The 12,667-nt window shown below is 45.8% G+C and overlaps 1 protein-coding gene across 5 annotated transcripts in view; it reads right to left on the bottom strand.

Annotated features, from left to right (window-relative positions):
* The window catches only part of mkks (MKKS centrosomal shuttling protein), a 146,896-nt gene that overhangs the window by 107,859 nt on the left and 26,370 nt on the right, over window positions 1-12,667 (bottom strand). The window lies entirely within an intron of this gene.

Consider the following 12,667-nt stretch of genomic DNA (forward strand, 5'->3'; position numbering starts at 1 on the left):
AATCCTTTTTTGAAAACCTGAACCTCCCCGGTATAAACGCAGAGCAGGCCTCCCTTTTAAATGCAATCCTGACGATACAAGAGATACAGGAGGCAGCTCCAAAGTGGCAAAGCACCTGGCCCAGATGGGTTTCTGAGTGAGCTTTACGAGGAGTTTATAAACATGTTAGCCACTTCTGGGGATGTATAGTCACTCGTATAGACAGAACTGCCTTCCGCCTCCCCTCAGGGAAGCCAATATCTCACTCATTTTAAAGATAGGGAGAGACTCTGAGGATTGTGCATCATACAGTATTATCTCGTTATTGAATGTAGTCTTCGAAATTTTATCAAAGGTGCTGTCTCTGAGGTTGGAAAAGCTACTGCCTATTATTATAAAAGAAGACCAGACAGGTTTTATCAAGGGCTGCAGCTCTTCCAATAATAGCAGGAGGGTACTGAACATATTACAATTATGTCAGCAGAGATTGATTCCGGGCTTGGTGGTCTCCCTAGATGTGGAAAAGGTGTTTGATCGGGTGGAGTGGTCATATCTCTTTGGTATTTTAGATCGTTTTGGTCTTGGGGGGCCTTCGCTCGGTGGATGGCAGTGTTATATAGTGACCCCAAGGCGGTGGTCATCACGAACAGTGTAAAATCGGATAATTTCAGCATTGGGAGAGGCAGCCGACAGAGATGTCCTCTCTTGCCGCTGTTATCGGCTTTGGTAATTGAGCCGTTGGCAGACGCCATCTGGAAGGATCCTGAAATAGCGGTGCCTAAAGTAGGAATTGGAGAGCACAAAATTACTCTTTATGCGAATGATGTCCTTCTGTTTCTGGCTAACCTGGAAAAGTCCGTACCCCGGTTAACACAAAATATTAAATTATTCAGCAGCTTCACCGGATACAGGATAAATTTTACAAAGTGGGAAGAAATGCCTATGGGAGGATTGGTGGAAGTGCCTGAGTTGGAGAATGGAACGCAGTTTCCTTTTCAGAGGTCGCAAAATGTTTTTCTCTACTGGGAATTTTCATTACCCTATCTGTCATCAGCTGTACAGAGCTAACTTTGTGCAGTTGTTGGATAGGATAAAGCCCTGATCAAAATGAATGTTCTTCCTTGGTTATTATACCCTATTAGGATGCTCCTGTTGTTGCTGCCCTAACAGGTGTTGCAGATGCTTATTAGCTGACTTGGGTCCTTTATTTGGTGCCACAGGCATCCCTAATTAAATGTACTAAGTTGCAACTCACATAGCGTATGGGGGTGGATCTTCCAGATTTGAAGAGATACCAAATAGATGCCCTGTTGTCATATGTGGGTGACTGGGTCGTAAGGACTCGAGGTCGATATGGCTTGATGTCAAGGCTTCGCAGGCAAGGTGTCCCTTCGTTAATTTATTGTTTATGGACATGACGTGATCCTTGGCTGAGCACTGTGGAGCCCAATTATCTTAAATGCAGTGAAAGCACGGAGAGTAATGCAACAGGGTGAGGGCAATTTGCTTAAGACCTCGCTGTTCACTCCATTAGTGGGAGCCCAAGGAATTAGACCGGGGTCAATGGACTCTGGCTTCAAAGCAAGGGAGGGTAAGGAATCACCTGTTTGGGAGACTTATTTGAGGGAGAGGTCTTGATGTCTTTTAATCAGTTAAGTCAGTAATACAGGATACCTAGTTGGGACTTCTTCTGATGTTTTCAGGTGAGGGATTATATACAGAAGAAAACCATGTGCTTAGCTCAGCCTTACAAGTTGCACATAGAGAGAAGAGTGCTCTGATGTGGGGGCATTCTCTCGGTTAGTACCATATATCATTTGCAGAGAGGGAGCACCTTGGGAGATATGGAGAGACTCCATGGGATCTGGAATCAGGAATTAGGAGAAGAAATCTCATCGGAAACATGGGAGGAGATATAGGAGAATGTGAAGAAAATTTCAATATGTAATAAAGCACAAGCGATGCAATTGAAGATCCTTCACAGAGCCCATATGGCACCGGAGAGGTTAGCAAAGTTTAAGCAAGGATCATCTCCAGGATGTTCCAAACATAAAATTAGCACAGGCACCCTTCCACACTGCTTTTGGTCCTGCCACAAGATTCGGGGATACCGGGGTGCCAATGTGAACAAGCTAGAGAGAATCCTGGGAATTGAAGTTAAGGCAGACCCGGCATCCCTTCTTTTGGAACTGCCGAATCTGCCCTCTCTGGGTGACACAGGAAGAGGTTATTTAACATTCTTACACAGTGCCAGGAAGAATTGGATATAAGAAAAAAACCCAGGTCTTACGGGGAGCACGTCCACAAAAAGTATCTTACAAATATAGTGCACCATGGAACAGAGCAATTTTATAAAATGAGGGGGCCCTTTCTAAGTTACACAGACATGGATCCATCAGCGATACTGATTAGGGCCTTTATACAGTCGTGAGGGCCAGGTTTGGCGGTCCCAGGACTCTGGAGAGGGGAGGCTTAGTAAGTATGGGTATAATAATTGCTCCCGTTGAGGCGGAGGTGCGGTAAGGAGAGTAATGTGATGAAATCTAATTTAATTGTTATTTAATTTAATTTCATTTTATTTAATTTCCTCTTAATTTAACTCGAGCTAAGTTAAGTAACTATGAGATGATCGTACCCTGTAGAGTAGTGGGTAGTTCACTGTTAATACTGTTGTAATATAATGTTGTATTATCTCTATTCTTCTGTATCTTTGTATTTTTATAATACTTTTTGTTAAAGAGTATAAACTTTTTCAACAAAAATATGAATAAATAAAAAACAAAAAAAGAGTTAGCAAGCTGCCAGTATTAAATAAAATTTGAAAGGCAACTCATCATTCGAGAGATTGGAAGAACCCTGAACTTGGACCCTTATGGAGTCATGTTGGTGGCAGTCATTTAAAATGTCAAGAATGTGATCCAGGGGAGGAGAAATGAAGCTGAGGAAAGTCTAGATATTTGTTGAGCCAGGAGGTGCTTGGGTCATTTATTTTGAGGACCCCCCACCGAAATGGGAGTCATTAGACAGGCACTGAAAATAGGACTCCAAGTGCTTCATCGTGATTTTTAATGAGCTACCACTTTATTTCTGCCTGTCAATGGCAACATTGAGTGTCGTCCAAGTCATTGTGCATACTTAAGATCGAGCTAGATAAGTTCTTGATTAGTAAGGGATCAAGGGTTATGGGGAGAAGGCAGAGTATGGGGTTGTTAAACATATCAGCTATGATCAAATGGTGCAGCAGACTGGATGGACTGAAGAGCCTAATTCTGCTTATCTTATAACATTTAACCATTTATAGCAAAAATTTAACCATTTCAGATTTAAAACTATTAACTGATCCAGTATTCACCGCCATTTGTGGAAGAGAGTTCCAAACATCTATCACCCTTTATGTGTAGAAGTGTTTCTAATTTTTTTCCTGAGTGGTCTGGAATTCTCAAATTATGCCTCCCAGTTTTAGAATTCCCAACCAGTGGAAATAGTTTATCCTTATCTACCTTATCTTTTCCTATAAGTAGCTTGAAGAGTTGATCAGATCACCCCCTAACCTTCTAAGTTCTGGAGAAACCATCTAAATTTGTATAATCTCTCTTCATAACCCTAAAGTCCAGGTTTCAATTTGGTAAACCTATATTATACTCCTTCCAAGGCTAAGGTTTGATGCCCAGATCTGCTCACAGTACTCCAAGCAGAGTCTATCCAGGGTTTTGCATAACAGTAGCATAACCTCTATCCTTATACTCTAGTCCTCAATATATTTTTTCTAAACTTTAAAGATCTAAACAGTCTGAATCCCCAAGTCTCTTTGGATATCCATTGTATTTATCTTCATACCATTAGAAAGTACCCTGATCTATCCTTTTCTAGTCCAAAATTGATAACCTCACACTCACTTATATTGAACTTCATCTGCCACAGTTTTGCCCATTCACTTGGTCTATCAATATCCCTTTAGAATTTTATACGATCATCTACAATGTCTGTAATTCCATCTAACTTTGTGTCATCAGCAGATTTGGATGCATGACTTTCTATGCCATTATCCAAATCACTTAATAAATAATGAGTAACTGAGGCCCTAGCGCAGATCCTTGAAAGACACCACTGGTCACATCCTGCTAATTTGAGTATTTACACATTACTCCTACCTTTTATCGCTTGCCTCTCACTCAATTTCCCAGCCTTGTCAGTAACTTGCCCTCAATTCCGTGGGCTTCCACCTTATGTTACAGTCTCTTATATGGGACTTTATCAAACGCCTTCTACGAGTCCAAATAAACAACGTCCATAGACATTACCCTGTCCACTATCTTAATCACCTATTCAGAAAATTCACTGAGGTTTACCAGACATGACCTACCTGTCATGAATCCATGCTGATTCTTCCTGGTTAAGTGGAAATTTTCTAGGTGTTCAGTTACCTCATCCTTGATTATAGCCTCCAACTATTTCCCCACCATAGATGTTAGTGTAATTGGTCTGTAATTCCCTGAGTTTTCCTCTTTCCCCATTTTTAAAAAGCGGAGTGATTTGAGAACTATTTTCCAATGCAGAGGGATGACCCTGTTTCTAGGGAACCCTGAAAGATTATAAAAACCGAAAGAACTGTGGATGCTGTAAATCAGAAACAAAAATTGAAATTGCTGGAAAAGCTCAGCAGGTCTGACAGCGTCTGTGGAGAGAAATCAGAACTCACTCGACCCGAAATGTTAACTCTGATTTCTCTCCACAGATGCTGCCAGATCTGCTGAGCTTTTCTAGCACTTTCTGTTTTTGTTTCTCAAAGATTATAGTCAGGTCATCTATAATGTGTTCCCCTAAAAGCCAGGGAACTATAGACCAGTGAGCCTGATGTCGTTGGTGGGCAAGTTGTTGGAGGGAATCCTGAGGGACAGGATGTACATGTATTTGGAAAGGCAAGGTCTGGTTAGGGATAGTCAACCTGGCTTTGTGCGTGGGAAATCATGTCTCACAAACTTGATTAAGTCTTTTGAGGAAGTAACAAAGTGGATTGATGAGGGCAGAGTGGTGGACGTGATCTATATGGACTTCAGTAAGACGTTCAACAAGGTTCCCCATGGGAGACTGGTTAGCAAGGTTAGATCTCATGGAATACAGGGAGAACTAGCTATTTGGATACAGAACTGGGTCAATCGTCGAAATCAGAGGGTGGTGGTGGAGGGGTTTTTCAGACTGGAGGCCTGTGACCACTGGAGTGCCACATGGATCGGTGCTAGGTCCACTACTTTTTGTCAATTATATAAATGATTTAGATGTGAGCATAAGAGGTACAGTTAGTAAGTTTGCAGATGACACCAAAATTGGAGGAGTAATGGACAGGCTACTGTCAGATTACAAGGGGATCTTGATCAGACCTCAGATTACAACCAGATCTTGATCAGATGGGCCAATGGGCTGAGAAGTGGCAGATGGAGTTTAATTTACATAAATGCAAGGTGCTACATTTTGGGAAAGCAAATCTTAGCAGGACTTATACACTTAATAGTAAGGTCCAAGGGAGTATTGCTGAACAAAAAGACCATGGAGTGCAGGTTCACAGCTCCTTGAAAGTGGAGTCGCAGGTAAATAGAATAGTGAAGAAGGTGTTTGGTATGTTTTCCTTTATTGGTCAGAGTATTGAGTATAGGAGTTGGGAAGTCATGTTGCGGCTGTACAGGACATTGGTTAGGTCACTTTTGGAATATCACGTGCAATATCGGAAGGATATTGTGAAACTTGAAAGGGTTCAGAAAAGATTTACAAGGAAGTTACCAGGGTTGAGGGATTTGAGCAATAGGGAGAGGTTGAATAGGCTGGAGCTGTTTTCCCTGGAGCTGAGGGGTGACCTTATAGAGGTTTATAAAATCATGAGGGGCATGGATAGGATAAATAGACAAAGTCTTTTCCCTGGGGTGAGGGAGTCCAGAACATGAGGCCATAGGTTTAGGGTGAGAGGGGAAAGATATAAAAGACACCTAAGAGGAAACTTTTTCCACATAGAGGGTGGTAAGTGTGTGGAATGGGCTGCCAGAGGAAGTGGTGGAGGTTGGCACAATTGCAACATTTAAAAGGCATCTGGATGGCTATTTGAATAGGAAGGGTTTGGAGGGATATGGGGAGGGTGCTGGCAGGTGGGACTAGATTGGGTTGGGATATCTGGTTGGCATGGATGAGTTGGACCGAAGGGTCTGTTTCCGTGCTATACATCTCTATAACTCAATGATTCTACTTCCTTTAACATCCTCAGATTGAAATTGTCACTCTTCAATTTCCTCATTACTGATGTTTTACTTGTGTGAATTTCATTCAGTCCCTATTCCTGTTCAATTATTCATTTCCTCAGGACTTCCTCAGGCTAGCAAAGATGATCCTCAATAGGACTGACAGTAACAGAGTAGTTGCTATGGGTGCTTCAACATTCCAAATATTGACTGGGAATACTATAGTTCAAGTACTTCAGATGGGTCAGTTTTTGTCCATTATGTGCAGGATGGTTTTCTGACACAGTATATAGAAAGACCAACAAGGAGTGAGGCCACATTAGATTTGGTACTGGGTAATGAACCCAGCCTGGTGTTATATTTGGAGGTAGGTGAGCACTTTGGTGATAGGGACCACAATTCAGTCATGTTTACCTTAGCGATGGAAAGGGATAGGTATACACGAAGGGCAAGAGCTACAGATGGGGCAAAAGGTAATTACGATGCGATTAGACAAGATTTAGAATGCATAGGATAGGGAAGGAAACTGCAGGGGGTGGGCACAATAGAAATGTGGAGCTTACTCAAGGAACAGCTTGGGTAGGTCATGCCTCACAATCCTTATCGAGTTCTTTGAGAAGGTGACCAAACAGGTGGATGTGTGTCCTTGCTAAGTATGTATCTGTCAGACAGGGAGGAAGTTGTCGAGCACAGGAGCTGTGGTTTACTAAGGAAGTTCAATCTCTTGTCAAGAGGAAGAAGAAGGCTTATGTCAAGATGAGATGTGAAGACTCAAGTTAGGGTGATTCAGAGTTACAAGGTAGCCAAGAAAGACCTAAAGAGAGAGATAAGACAAGCGAGGAGGGGATATGAGAGGTTGTTGGCAGATAGGAGAAAGTGAGGTCTGCAGATGCTGGAGATCAAAGTTGAAACTTTATTGCTGGAACAGCACAGCAGGTCAGGCAGCATCCAGGGAACAGGAGATTCGACGTTTCGGGCACAGGCCCTTCTTCAGGAATGAGCAGAGAGTGTTCAGCAGGAGAAGATAAAAGGTAGGGAGGAGGGACTTGGAGGAGGGGAGTTGGAAATGTGATAGGTGGAAAGAGGTCAAGGTGAGGGTGATAGGTCGGAGTAGGGTGGAGGCGGAGAGGTCAAGAAGAAGACTGCAGGTCAGGAAGGCGGTGCCGGGCTGGAAGGATCCGGCTGAGACAAGGTGGGGGGAGGGGGGATGAAGAAACTGGTGAAGTCCAAGTTCATCCCCTGCGGTTGGAGGGTTCCCAGTCGGAAGATAAGACGCTCCTCCTCCGACCGTCGGGTTGTTGTGGTTTGGCGGTGGATGAGTCCAATGACCTGCATATCCTCGGTGGAGTGGGAGGGGGAGTTGAAATGCTGTGCCACAGGTTGGTTGGGTTGGTTCGTCCGGGTGGCCCAGAGGTGCTCCCTGAATCGCTCCGCAAGTAGGCGGCCTGTCTCCCCAATATAGAGGAGGCCACACCGGCTGCAGCGGATGCAGTAGATGATGTGGGTGGAGGTGCAGGTGAATCTGTGGCGGATATGGAAGTTTCCCTTGGGGCCTTGGAGAGAAGTGAGGGGGGAGGTGTGGGCGCAAGTGTTGCACCTCCTGCGGTTGCAAGGGAAGGTGCCGGGAGTGGTGGTTGGGTCGGTGGGGGGTGTGGATCTGACAAGGGAGTCGCGGAGGGAGTGGTCTCTACGGAAAGCTGATAGGGGAGGGGAGGGAAATATATCCTTGGTGCTGGGGTCTGTTTGGAGGTGGCGGAAGTGACGGCGGATGATGCGCTGTACATGGAGATTGGTGGGGTGGTAGGTGAGGACCAGTGGGGTTCTGTCCTGGTGGCGGTTGGAGGGGCGGGGCTCAAGGGCGGAGGAGCGGGAAGTGGAGGAGATGCGGTGGAGGGCACCGTCGACCACGTCGGGGGGGAAATTGCGGTCCTTGAAGAAGGAGGCCATCTGTGTTGTATGTATTTTGAACTGGTCCTCCTGGGAGCAGATGCGGCGGAGACGAAGGAATTGGGAGAATGGGATGGCGTTTTTACAGGGGGCAGGATGGGAGGAGGTGTAGTCCAGGTAGCTGTGGGAGTCGGTAGGTTTGTAGTAGATGTCCGTGTTGATTCGGTCGCCTGAGATAGAAACAGAAAGGTCTAGGAAGGGGAGGGAGGAGTCCGAGACTGTCCAGGTGAATTTGAGGTCGGGGTGGAAGGTGTTGGTGTAGTGGATGAACTGTTCAACCTCCTCGTGGGAGCACGAGGTAGCGCCGATACAGTCATCAATGTAGCGAATGTTGGTGTAGTGGATGAACTGTTCAACCTCCTCGTGTGTTGGTGTAGTGGATGAACTGTTCAACCTCCTCGTGTTGGTGTAGTGGATGAACTGTTCAACCTCCTCGTGTGGTGTAGTGGATGAACTGTTCAACCTCCTCGTGTGGTGTAGTGGATGAACTGTTCAACCTCCTCGTGTGGTGTAGTGGATGAACTGTTCAACCTCCTCGTGTGGTGTAGTGGATGAACTGTTCAACCTCCTCGTGTGGTGTAGTGGATGAACTGTTCAACCTCCTCATCCAGTCCCTATACACCTCCATCCCCCATCACGAAGGACTCAAAGCACTCCGCTTCTTCCTTTCCCGCCGTACCACCCAGTACCCTTCCACCGACACCCTCCTTCGACTGACCGAACTGGTCCTCACCCTGAACAACTTTTCTTTCCAATCCTCCCACTTTCTCCAAACAAAAGGAGTAGCCATGGGCACCCGCATGGGCCCCAGCTATGCCTGCCTCTTCGTAGGGTATGTGGAACAATCCATCTTCCGCAACTACACTGGCCCCACCCCCCATCTTTTTCTTCGCTACATTGATGACTGTATCGGCGCTACCTCGTGCTCCCACGAGGAGGTTGAACAGTTCATCCACTACACCAACACCTTCCACCCCGACCTCAAATTCACCTGGACAGTCTCGGACTCCTCCCTCCCCTTCCTAGACCTTTCTGTTTCTATCTCAGGCGACCGAATCAACACGGACATCTACTACAAACCTACCGACTCCCACAGCTACCTGGACTACACCTCCTCCCATCCTGCCCCCTGTAAAAACGCCATCCCATTCTCCCAATTCCTTCGTCTCCGCCGCATCTGCTCCCAGGAGGACCAGTTCAAAATACGTACAACACAGATGGCCTCCTTCTTCAAGGACCGCAATTTCCCCCCCGACGTGGTCGACGGTGCCCTCCACCGCATCTCCTCCACTTCCCGCTCCTCCGCCCTTGAGCCCCGCCCCTCCAACCGCCACCAGGACAGAACCCCACTGGTCCTCACCTACCACCCCACCAATCTCCATGTACAGCGCATCATCCGCCGTCACTTCCGCCACCTCCAAACAGACCCCAGCACCAAGGATATATTTCCCTCCCCTCCCCTATCAGCTTTCCGTAGAGACCACTCCCTCCGCGACTCCCTTGTCAGATCCACACCCCCCACCGACCCAACCACCACTCCCGGCACCTTCCCTTGCAACCGCAGGAGGTGCAACACTTGCGCCCACACCTCCCCCCTCACTTCTCTCCAAGGCCCCAAGGGAAACTTCCATATCCGCCACAGATTCACCTGCACCTCCACCCACATCATCTACTGCATCCGCTGCAGCCGGTGTGGCCTCCTCTATATTGGGGAGACAGGCCGCCTACTTGCGGAGCGATTCAGGGAGCACCTCTGGGCCACCCGGACGAACCAACCCAACCAACCTGTGGCACAGCATTTCAACTCCCCCTCCCACTCCACCGAGGATATGCAGGTCATTGGACTCATCCACCGCCAAACCACAACAACCCGACGGTCGGAGGAGGAGCGTCTTATCTTCCGACTGGGAACCCTCCAACCGCAGGGGATGAACTTGGACTTCACCAGTTTCTTCATCCCCCCTCCCCCCACCTTGTCTCAGCCGGATCCTTCCAGCCCGGCACCGCCTTCCTGACCTGCAGTCTTCTTCTTGACCTCTCCGCCTCCACCCTACTCCGACCTATCACCCTCACCTTGACCTCTTTCCACCTATCACATTTCCAACTCCCCTCCTCCAAGTCCCTCCTCCCTACCTTTTATCTTCTCCTGCTGAACACTCTCTGCTCATTCCTGAAGAAGGGCCTGTGCCCGAAACGTCGAATCTCCTGTTCCCTGGATGCTGCCTGACCTGCTGTGCTGTTCCAGCAATAAAGTTTCAACTGTTGGCAGATAGGAGCAGGGAAAACCCTAAAGCTTTCTATGGGTATATAAGGGATAAAAGAGTGACTAGAGTAAGATTAGGGCCAATCAAGGCCAGTAGTAGGATGTTGTGCATGGAATCAGAGGAGATACAGGAAGCACTGAATGAATATTTTTCATCAGTATCCACCCTGGAAAAAGACAATTATGAAAAGGAAAATTTTGAAAAACAGGCTACTAGACTAGATGGGATTGAGGTTCACAAGGAGAAGGTGTTAGAAGTTCTGGAAAGTGTGAAATTAGATAAATCCCCTGGGCCGGATGGGATTTATCCTAGGATTCTCTGGGATGCTAGGGTGGAAATTACTGAGACTTGGGCTTTGATCTTTATGTCATCATTGTCTACAGGAATAGTACCAGAAGACTGGAGGATAGCAAATATTGTTTCCTTGCTCAAGAAGGGGAGTAGAGACAACCTTGGTAATTATAGACCAGTGAGCCTTACTTCAGTTGTGAGTGAAGTGTTAGAAACGTTTATAAGAGATAGGATTTATAATCATCTCAAAAGGAATAAGTTGATTAGAGATAGTCAACATGGTCTTATGAAGGGTAGATCGTGTCTCAGAAACCTTATTGAGTTCTTTGAGAGGGTTCTTTATCAGACCAAACTGATAAAGCCGACAATCTGGTGTATATGGATTTCAGTAAAGCATTTCCCATGGTAGTCTACTGCACAAAATATGGAGACATGGGATTGAGGGTGATTTAGCGGTTTGGATCAGAAATTGGCTAGCTGAAAGAAGACCGAGGATGGTGGTTGATAGGAAATATTCATGCTGAAGTTCAGTTACTAGTCATGCACTGCAAGGACCTGTTTTGGGTCCACTGCTGTTTGTCATTTTTATAAACAATCTGGATGGGAGTGTGGAAGGGTGGGTCAGTAAATTTGTGGATGACACTATGGTCAGTACAGTTGTGGACAGTGCCAAAGGATATTGTAGGTTGCGGAAGAACATAGATAAGCTGCTGAGCTGGGCTGAGAGGTGGCAAATGGAGTTTAATACAGAAAAGTGTGAGGTGATTCACTTTGGAAGGAGTAACAGGAATGCAGAGTACTGGGTGAATGGTAAGATTCTTGGTAGTGTAGATGAGCAGTTGATAGAGCTGTTAAGAAAGCATACGTGTGCGAGCTTTTATTGGTAGAGGGATTGAGTTTCGGAGTCATGAGGTCATTCTGCAGCTGTGGCCGACTTGGAGTATTGCGTACAGTTCTGGTCACCGTATTATAGGAAGGATGTGGAAGCTTTGGAAAGGGTTCGGAGGAGATTTACTAGGATGTTCCCTGGTTTGGAGGGAAGGTCTTACGAGGAAAGGTTGAGGGACTTTAGGCTGTTTTTATTAGAGAAGAAGTTTGAGAGGTGATATAACTGAGACACATAAGATAATCAGAGGGTAAGATTGGGTGGACAGTGAGAGCCTTTTTCCTTGAATGGTGATGACTAGCCCGAGGGGCATAGCTTCAAATTCAGGGGTGATAGATATAGGGCAGATGTCGGAGGTACTTTCTTTACTCAGAGAGTAGTAGGGGCATGGAATGCACTGCCTGCAACAGTAGTAGAGTAGCCAACATTATGAGCATTTAAATGGTCATTGGATAGGCATATGGATGAGAATGGAATAGTGTAGATCAGATGGGCTTCAGATTGGTTTCACAGGGCAGCGCAACATTGAGAGCTGAAGGGCCTGTCCTGTGCTGTAATGTTCTATGTTCTGGCAAGCTATCCTCTTTTTCTACTGTAAATACTGAGGCAAAGTAATTATTTAATGTGTCTGCTAATTCTTTATAGTCATTGATAATATCCCCACTTTCAGTGTTCAGTGGGCCAACACTGCTCCTGACCACCTGTTATCCTTTATGTAACTATAAAATTTCTTCTAATTGATGTTGATGTCCCTGGCAAATTTCCTTTCATAATCGCTTTTAGTAGCTCTTCTAAGTTGCTTTGTGGCCCTTATATCTTTTCCATTCAGCAGGATCTGTGCTGAATAACATCAGAAAAGTATAAAAGTTGCCTGTGCTTTTTTTATAAGATCAGTGAATTTACTTTATAACATTCTAAACAACCAAAACAAAAACTCAGGAATGTATATATCCTGAACTAGTCATGAATTTCACACTTAAACTCTCATCAGTGTGACTACAAGCTTACCCAAGTGGAAGTACGATTGATGAATATTAGAAGAGACCACCTTATTGCATAGCTTATCACTGTTATGT

The sequence above is a fragment of the Chiloscyllium plagiosum genome, unplaced genomic scaffold, assembly GCF_037043375.1.
Source record: "Chiloscyllium plagiosum isolate Xiang-an unplaced genomic scaffold, Cpla_swu_hap1 HiC_scaffold_10, whole genome shotgun sequence".
In the NCBI taxonomy this organism is placed as follows: Eukaryota; Metazoa; Chordata; class Chondrichthyes; order Orectolobiformes; family Hemiscylliidae; genus Chiloscyllium; species Chiloscyllium plagiosum.